Here is an 8,878-nt window from a genome sequence, read left to right as displayed (position 1 = left end):
TACTAGAATTCCCAGCAACACATTTATGTAAGTAACTATAACATGAGATAATAAAGAGCTACCTAGAGAGAAGAGGAAGAAGCCCGATACTCTTCAAGTCTCTTGAGAAGCAAAGGAAGTACTTTTCTGAAGCAAAGCTTAGTAGCAGATATAGTAACACTTTCCGTTTCCACTTTCTGAATTACTCATCGCACTATTTACCGTCCCAGAGGTACCAAGGGCAATACTGAGACAAAAATGTACTCCCACTGGGACTAAAAAGGAAGTCTGGGTTGTATTTCACACCTGCTCCCTCTCCTTCAGCTCTGCATTGGGTGACAGATGCAAAACTCCTTCGGATTTGACTAAAGGTAACCCACACTCCTGGAGTCTGAGTGAATACCCACAAGCCACAGGCTAAATATGTCAGAGGGAGTTTTATAGGGGTTCCCACAGCTTCCCCATTTCCTTCCAGCTAAGCAACATGATGCACAGGGTTCTTTTGGTGCAGTGCAGCTTGGAGATTTGATATACACAAAGGGGTGCATCTCTTTCCAGAAAGGCATAGTTAGCTGCCATTGACCATCGTGCTCAACACAAACTACTTCATGTCCACATCATCACAATCTACTTTATCTTCTATATCATTTTCTGTGACACATTAAATTTCCCATGCAAAAGCCATTTTCCTATCTCTTTCCTTTGCTAGAAAAAGAAGTCAATAATGACCACACTGCTTAGTGGTTACAATAGTTTTATTGCTTTTGTACTAGGTTATCATAGACACTGAACAGACATTTTAATTCCATTTAACAAAAATAAAACAGAAATAAAATTTCCAAAATGAAATTGAGTACTGGCTGGGCACAGTGACTCTCGTGTGTAATCCCAACACTTTGGGAGGTCAAGAGAGGTCCAAACCAGCTTAGGCAGCATAGTAAGACCCCATTCCTACAAAAATAGAAAATTAGCTTGGCATGGTGGCATGCATCTATAGTCCTAGCTACTCAGGAGACTGAGGCAGGAGGATTGATTGAGCACAGATGTTCAAGGCTGCAGTGAGCAAGGATGGACTATTCCAGCCTGGGTAACAGAGCTAGACCCTGTCTCAAGAAGGAAAGACAAAGGTGGGGGGGGGGGGGAAGGAAGGAAGGAAGGAGGGAATGAAGAAAGGAAGGGAGGGAGGGAGAGAGGGAACCAAGTATCAGTGCTGAGGACATGTAATATACTAAAAGAGCCTATAATGTGAATTTGAGCTTTGTCTGCCACCTTGAAAAAGAGTAACAGAGAAGTCTTTTTTTTTTTTTATTATTATTTTTTTTTTTTAACATAATGCTGTGTCTCACAAGCCCTTCACCCAATGGGAAAACAGCTAGTGTGAAAAATTTAGAGCACATCTAGTATTAGGGCATAGCCCAAGTTGCTATAGCAAAGTTACACAAAACACAGTGCCTCAAGCAGAATGGAAGCATATTTCCTTTTAACAGAGGAGCACATAGGTTGTGGGTAGGACAGGGCCAAGAAGCTGACTCTGCTCCATGAGATCCTCCAGGGACCCAGGATCATCTTCTTCTTTTTTTAAAAAAATTAAATCTAATTTCTATAGAGCCAAATACACACTTTTCCAAGTGTTTCCACTTGTTGCCCTAGGAACATTCCCTAGAACGTTGCTCTCATCTGCAGCACCTCCTCTTTATTCTGCCCCAAAGGAAGGGTAAAAGAGAGTACAGAGCAATCAGTTTCTTTTTAAAGGGTATTAGTAAGAAGTTGCAACTCACATCCCATTGGCCAGAATTTAATCACATATCTAGCTTAAGTTACCCCAGGAAATGGAGTTTGTGTGCCCAACTAGAACCTGGAAGATTATAATACAAAAAGGATAAAGGGGGAAATGAATATAATTACAATATTATGCCACAACATCAAAACCTTTACACAACTTGGGGACTGGATTCTTTTCTAATATCTTTCAACAAATGAGAATATAGTACTAGAACACAATTTGCAAACAACACAGCAAAAGTTTCATGCAATGATAGTCAATTTTGGCATCTTTGTTGTTAATTTTTGTCTATTACTTACTTCCACTTTTTTGCAAAGATTGGAATCAGTTAAAAGCATGAAATTGTCTGTCAAATCTGAGAGACTGATGCCAGATAGTATCTTCGTTATTTCCCTTTAGCACAATCCAAAATTTATTTTCAATGACTCTGGCAATCACAAAATGAAGAAATCTATGAAGCAAGAATACTTCAGCCCAAAGCATTTCTGCAGTTTGGCAACGGTCTGTAGTTCAGAGTTATCTGGTGACCACATCAAATACCTTGTGCTGTTTTTGAACCATATATTTCCTATGCTATACGCTATGACTCTGATCCGATCTTAATTTCCCATGACAACTACAAAAATGCAAGAAGGACAAAGTTCTGTGGAATGTCAATATTCCTTTAGGTAGTCATTGCTTTTGATGAAAGCATGACTAATTGTTGGCAGAAAAAAAAACCTCTGATTGAGTGAAGGAAAAGAAAAGATGCTATCAGGGTGTCAATGAAGAGATTTTTATGGTGTGCCTACAAACAAACATATGATGATGTCAGTTCCAAATTATCAAAACAGCAGTTGATACAATGTTTTATCTGTTTAGAAAATGTCAATGCCTTAGAGCAATAACTGCTATAATCCATTGTCATGATGTATTGTACTGATGGCATAGCAGAAGTAGATATTCTTCCAGCCTCAGTAGTGATAATAATAGTAACAACAACATCAATAATAGTAGTAGTTATATTTTCCTTAATTCTACTCTTTATTGGACACTATGCAAATTACTTTTATGCAAACTTTCTTATAATTTTCACAATAATATTGCAAGGTAAATAAAATAGGCATCACAGGAAGGCTCAGTGAATAGGTTGACTAAGCTCATCTGGTAGTTGTGGCAGTGGTGATAGCGAAGATACATGAAGTGCATTCTCTGTTCCAGACCATGTACTAAGCACAGTGAAGCTGGGATTCAGAGCCATGGCATCTTTGCTATGGTGTCTCATAGACACAGGCAGAAGCCAGGTTTGTCACAAGCCACAAGATTCATCCTGCTGTAGGAAGCCACTCAAGTTGCCTCAGAAACATGAGTTCTGAGCATGCCAACAAGTCTTGAAGTGATGTGACATTCTAAAATTAATCCAATCCATATGGATGGTTAATACCCATTCCATCACATGGGTAGGAAGCACCTACTTCCTCCTAAAATGTATTACATCTGGTCTAAGGGGGATGGATGATGGCCAGGCTATAGCAAAGAAATGCTGGAATGGAATTTGGGGCTATCAACAGCTGTGCTTTAAGTCAAATTCTCCAAATTTGTCTGAAGCAGATAAATACAATGGTGATCAGAATACCATACTCAACTGCTATAGTTTGAACATGTCCCCTCCAAAATTTAAAATAATATTAAGAGGTGGGGCCTTTAAGAAGTGATTAGGCCATGAGAGCACTTCTCAAGAATGGGATCAGGCACCCTTAGAAAATAACTTGACAATGGCAGTTTGTCCCTCTTTGCCTTCTGCCTTCCTCCATGTGAGGACACGGTGCTCCTCCCTCTGAAGGATGCAGTATTCAAGGAGCTATCTTGGAAGCAGACAGCAGCCCTCAGATGCCCGAACCTGCAGTCACCTTGATCTTGAAACTCCCAACCTCCAGAACTGTGAGAAATAAACTTCTATTCTATATAAATTACCCAGTCTCAGGTATTTTCTTACAGCAGCACAAAATGGACTAAGACACCTCAAATACTTTAAAGTGGAGGAAAAAATTAAAGGAAGCATGAACCAAGTACCACAGGAAGGGATTCCATATCATTTTATAATTCTTTCCAGTATCTAGCTCAGTGCCTTTCCAATTGTCAGTGCTCAATAAATAATTGTGATTGTATTTTAAGGGGGAAAAACTGAATTAACTATGCAGGTCACTTTATCTGTTTTCCGAATTTTAAATAATTGGGTTGATGACTAGTAAATTGAACAAAGAGATTTTGGTTAGCTGATTAAATTGAGGTGATGCTACCTTGCATGATTAAACAGTAGATTTCTGTTTTGATTTTCTTCCATTAAATAGATAGAAATAAGGACCCTCTTGTTGACAAATTGGGTTTTTTGTTTTTCGTTTTTGGTTTTTTGTTTTTTTTTTGCAAGTGCCTGCATCCACTCATCTAAAATGTAAACTTCCATTTGTAAAATATGTTTTAGTAGCTTTTAGAAAGTCATGACAAATGGCTGGAGGAAGGCATAATGAAAGTCACAAATTATTATTAATTACTTTGGATATAAGTGAGTTTAAAATAAACTTCCTGGGTTTTATTACTGTCATTATTACTATTAGCAGTTGTATTAGTATTTACTTGAATCTTATGTCTTTAATAAAACAATTTTTAAACCCTGAGAAGTTTTTAGTGTTGCAATGGCTATTAGAATTTTGTCTGCCTTCTACAGAAGCTCACAATGGCAAGCTCAATCAAATAATAGAGATTCTGACAGTTTCTAACTCTAAGCCTGTATGTCTCAGCATGTGTCTGTCATCATACTTGCCTGGCCACCCACTCGAGGGGACACAGGGTAGGGTCTGTCTTAGGATTTGCTATATTTAACCCACTTTACCACAGCCCCTGTAAATTCCCACAAGTTTTTCTAAAAAGAATAATCACCTTAATTTATAAATTCCTTAGGGGGAAGGATTTTGTATCCTTTTTTCCTTAGTGACTATGAAGTTTCTTCTCTAGGTTTGAGGAGTGATCATTAACTTTGATGAAAAGAAACAGGGACCAAAGTGAACCTGTCAGTGATCACATCAGCTGATAAGCAAACTGAAGATGATTTAAAGTGATAAATACCGAGGTATATAGGTAGATGCTTCACATTTTCAGTCACACACAGTTTCCAAGTCACATCTAGAATTGGTGAGCAATGCCTATATACGCAGGGTCCATTGTTGCCAAAAAAGCCACAACGGCAGTGATGAAGCTTATAAACTTGGTGAAGACATTCACATCAATTCTGTTTATATTTATTGAGTGCATACAAGGTCCAGCACTATCATGGGCACTGTGAGAAATATTAAAAACTCAGCCTGGCACAGTGGCTCACACCTGGGAGGCCAAGGCTGGTGGATCACTGAGGTCAGGAGTTCAAGACCAGCCTGGCCAACAGGGTGAAACCCTATCTCTACTAAAAATACAAAAGATTAGCCGGTGTGGTGGCATGTGCCTGTAGTCCCAGCTACTCAGGAGGCTGAGGCAGAAGAATTACTTGAAGCAAGGAGTCGGAGGTTGCAGTGAGCAGAGATCCCACCACTGCACTCCAGCCTGGGTGAGAGAGCGAGACTCCATCTCAAAAAAAAAAAAATTCAATGAGACTCTATGAAGAAGACATTACTAACAATTCAAGAGAGTTAACCCAAAAGATAATGGTGTCTATGGACTTGTTTCTTGTGGTTTTCCAACTTTCTAGTCTTAGGACCATTTTAAATTCTTAAAAGCTACTGAGAACTCCAAAGATCTCTATTTATGTGGTTACATCTATCAATATTTAGTGGTTAGAAATTAAAACTAAAAGATTTTTAAATATGTAGTAATTTATTTTAAAATAAGAATAGACCAGGTGTGGTGGCTCACACCTGCAATCCCAGCACTTTGGGAGGCCGAGGCAAGTGGATCACTTGAGGTCAGGAGTTCGAGACCAGCCTGGCCAACATGGCGAAATGCCATGTCTACTAAAAACACACAAAAGATTAGCCGGGTATGATCGCAGCTACTCAGGAGGCTGAGGCAGGAGGATCGCTTGAACCCAGGAGTTGGAGGTTGCAGTGAGCCAAGATGGCACCACTGAACTCCAGCCTGGGCAACAGAGCAAGATTCCATCTCAAAAAAATAAAATAAAATAAGAATAAACCCATTGCATGTTAACATATATAGCATATTCTTGTAAAAAAAGAACTATATCTTTCAAAACAAAAAAAAAATAGTGAGACTCATGTGGAAGTTCAGTAAGTTGCTCTCATAGAAGTAGAGGATAGAACAGAGGGATGGAGAGGCTGGGGAGGAAGGAGGGAGAGATGAGAGATTGGTTAGCGGATACGGGATTATGGCTGGATAGGAGAAATAAACTCTAGTGTTCTTTAGCGCTGTAAGGTGACTAGTTAATAATAATTTATTCTATGTGTTCAAATAACTAGAATGTTTCAGCACAAAGAAATGATCAATGTTTGAGGAGATGGATATGCTAATTACTTTGATTTGATCATTACACATGGCATAAAGATATTGAAATATCACACTGTACACCACAGAGATGTATAATTATTATGTGTCAATTAAAAATTAAAAAGAGATTAACATCAACTAATAATAAAATGGAACAATCATAAACAGAAAAAACAACATATCATAGAGAGAAGGATTGGGAGGAGGGAAGTGCATATGGCCATGAAAGGACAACAGGTGGGACCTTTGTAGAGAGGGAACTTCTCAATATCTTTACTGTGGCAGAAGAAACATGAAACAATACACGCATTAAAATTGCACAGAACTAAATATACACATGCATACAAAAAGATAGAGTCACTCTCTCCCCAGGCTAGAATGCAGTGGTGCAATCATAACTCACTACAGCCTCGAACTCCTGGGCTCAACTGATCTTCCTGCCACAGCCTCCTGAATAGCTGGAATTACAGGCATGAGCCACAGTGCTCAACACACTGCATTATTTTCTACAATTTTCTGCAAATCGACATGTGTCACAAATTTCAAATTTTAATTTAAAAAATCAGTGAGAAAAGTGGCATTGCTTTATATTTTTGCAAATTTCCTTAATATCTGGTTTAATAGAGGACAGCTGAACTCTCAAATCCACTTGTGCATTCAATCTGTTACAAGGTATGCTTTTGGTTGAAGTATATGAAGAAAATTCAGCCTCACACAGATATGCAACTGAAAGGAGGAGAAGTAGTAAAATAGCCATTTCAGATCATTGGGATATTCTTCTCTGATACTACACCAAACCTGAACAAGTTTCTTAAAGATGGGATGCAACGTGGAATCTAAAACCATCACATTAAAATCCATTAGTCTTCCTTACATTTTGAATTTTGTTTGTGTATTAGCCCATTTTCATGCTGCTGATAAAGACAGACCTGAGACTGGGCAATTTACAAAAGAAAGAGGTTTATTGAACTTACAGTTCCATGTGACTGAGGAGGCCTCACAATCATGGTGGAAGGTGAAAGGCATGTTTCACATGGCAGCAGACAAGAGAAGAAAGCTTATGCAGAGAAATTCCCATTTTTAAAACCATCAGATCTCGCGAGACTCATTTACTATTACAAGAACAGTGCAGGAAAGACCCGCCCCCATACGTAATTGAATCACCTCCCACTGGGTTCCTCCCACGGCACGCAAGAATTGTGGGAGTTACAATTCAAGATGAGATGTGGGTGAGGACACAGCCAAACCATGTCACTTTGCAACATCATGCATTGGTCTTTGGGAAAATATCAGCAGATCTTTGAAAGAGTAACACTTCTAGTATAAATTTCAAAACATTACATCCATTCATATCACCACTGTTCTCATCAGAAAATCCTTTAAGTATTGTAAAGCTGCCAAGCTCATGGTGGCATATGCAAGTATCCCAAAATTCTAATTTTCACTTAAGAGCTCAAATTTTATCATTGGCTATAAATACTGTCATTTGTTTTCCTTGTAAAGTCAGACTCAGATTTCTCGTTTTTGACAAAATGCCTGCCAAATATACAAGTGTGAATAGCCACAGCGTGTCTACCAGTTGGCCTTTCAAACAAATATGGTGTTCCGTGGAAAAGCAGATAGTTGAGCTCATAGCTCAAACAATCACGAAAGTGCCTTTCCTCAGGAGGCTGCCTTTATTCATCTAAAATGTAAGTTTCCACTTGTAAAACATGTTTTAATCACTGTGAGAAAATCAGGACAGATGGGTTGAGGCAAGATGATACTCACAAATTATATTGCCACTGTCTGGTGGGGAAAAATACAATGATCAGTAGTACAGTTTAGTGCCCCTGCCTCAACTGGTCCTAAAGTACCAAAAATTGCATCCAATATCGGCAGTCCAAGTCCTTGCACACCTGCTCTCTCACAGCTTCTTTCTCAGTCTAGGCCAGCATCACCATGGTGGATGCCTTCCTGTGCACCTGGAAACTCTCAGACAGCAAGAATTTTGATGATTACATGAAGTTAATCGGTGTGAGTTTTGCTACCAGGCAGGTGGCTAGCATGACAAAGCCTACCACAATCATCAAGAAGCATGGGGACATTATCACCTTAAAAACACAGAGCACGTTCAAGAACACAGAGGTCAGCTTTCAGCTGGGGATGGAGTTTGATGAGACAACAGCAGATGACAAACAGGTCAAGTCCATTGTGACACTGGATGGAGGCAAACTTGTTCACCTGCAGAAGTGGGCAAGAGAGGACACTTGTGCCAGAGCTAAGTGATGGGAAACTCACCCTGACACTCACCCAGGGCACTGCGGTTTACACTCGCACTTACGAGAAAGAGGTATTACCTGCCTGTGCTGTCACTGACTGCTCCTCTGCTACCCTTTGACTCAGGACCACACTGCCTCATTTATTTCCTCTGCATTTTGTATAAATCCACCTTGTTGAAGAATTCTGAGGTCACGTGCCTCAGAAGAATTCAGATCCAGTTCCAGTTCCTGTCGTGTACATGGTTTTTTTTTGTTTGTTTGTTTGTTTTTTAATGGCATTCAATGTGTGCTCTGAGGTCAACAAAGCAGAGCCAAGGTCAAAAAAAAGAAAAATTGTCCAATATCAGTGCAAAGCCAACCTCATGAAATGGGCAAATCATGTCTT

General features: G+C 39.3%; 1 pseudogene; it reads left to right on the top strand.

The window, feature by feature from the left end:
- The first annotated feature begins 8,173 nt into the window (after positions 1–8,173).
- On the top strand, positions 8,174–8,612 carry LOC100425110 (fatty acid-binding protein, heart pseudogene; annotated as a pseudogene).
- Positions 8,613–8,878: the final 266 nt, after the last annotated feature.

This window comes from Macaca mulatta, chromosome 17 (genome assembly GCF_049350105.2).
Source record: "Macaca mulatta isolate MMU2019108-1 chromosome 17, T2T-MMU8v2.0, whole genome shotgun sequence".
Lineage (NCBI taxonomy): Eukaryota > Metazoa > Chordata > Mammalia > Primates > Cercopithecidae > Macaca > Macaca mulatta.
This window is presented reverse-complemented; position numbering and strand designations above follow the sequence as displayed.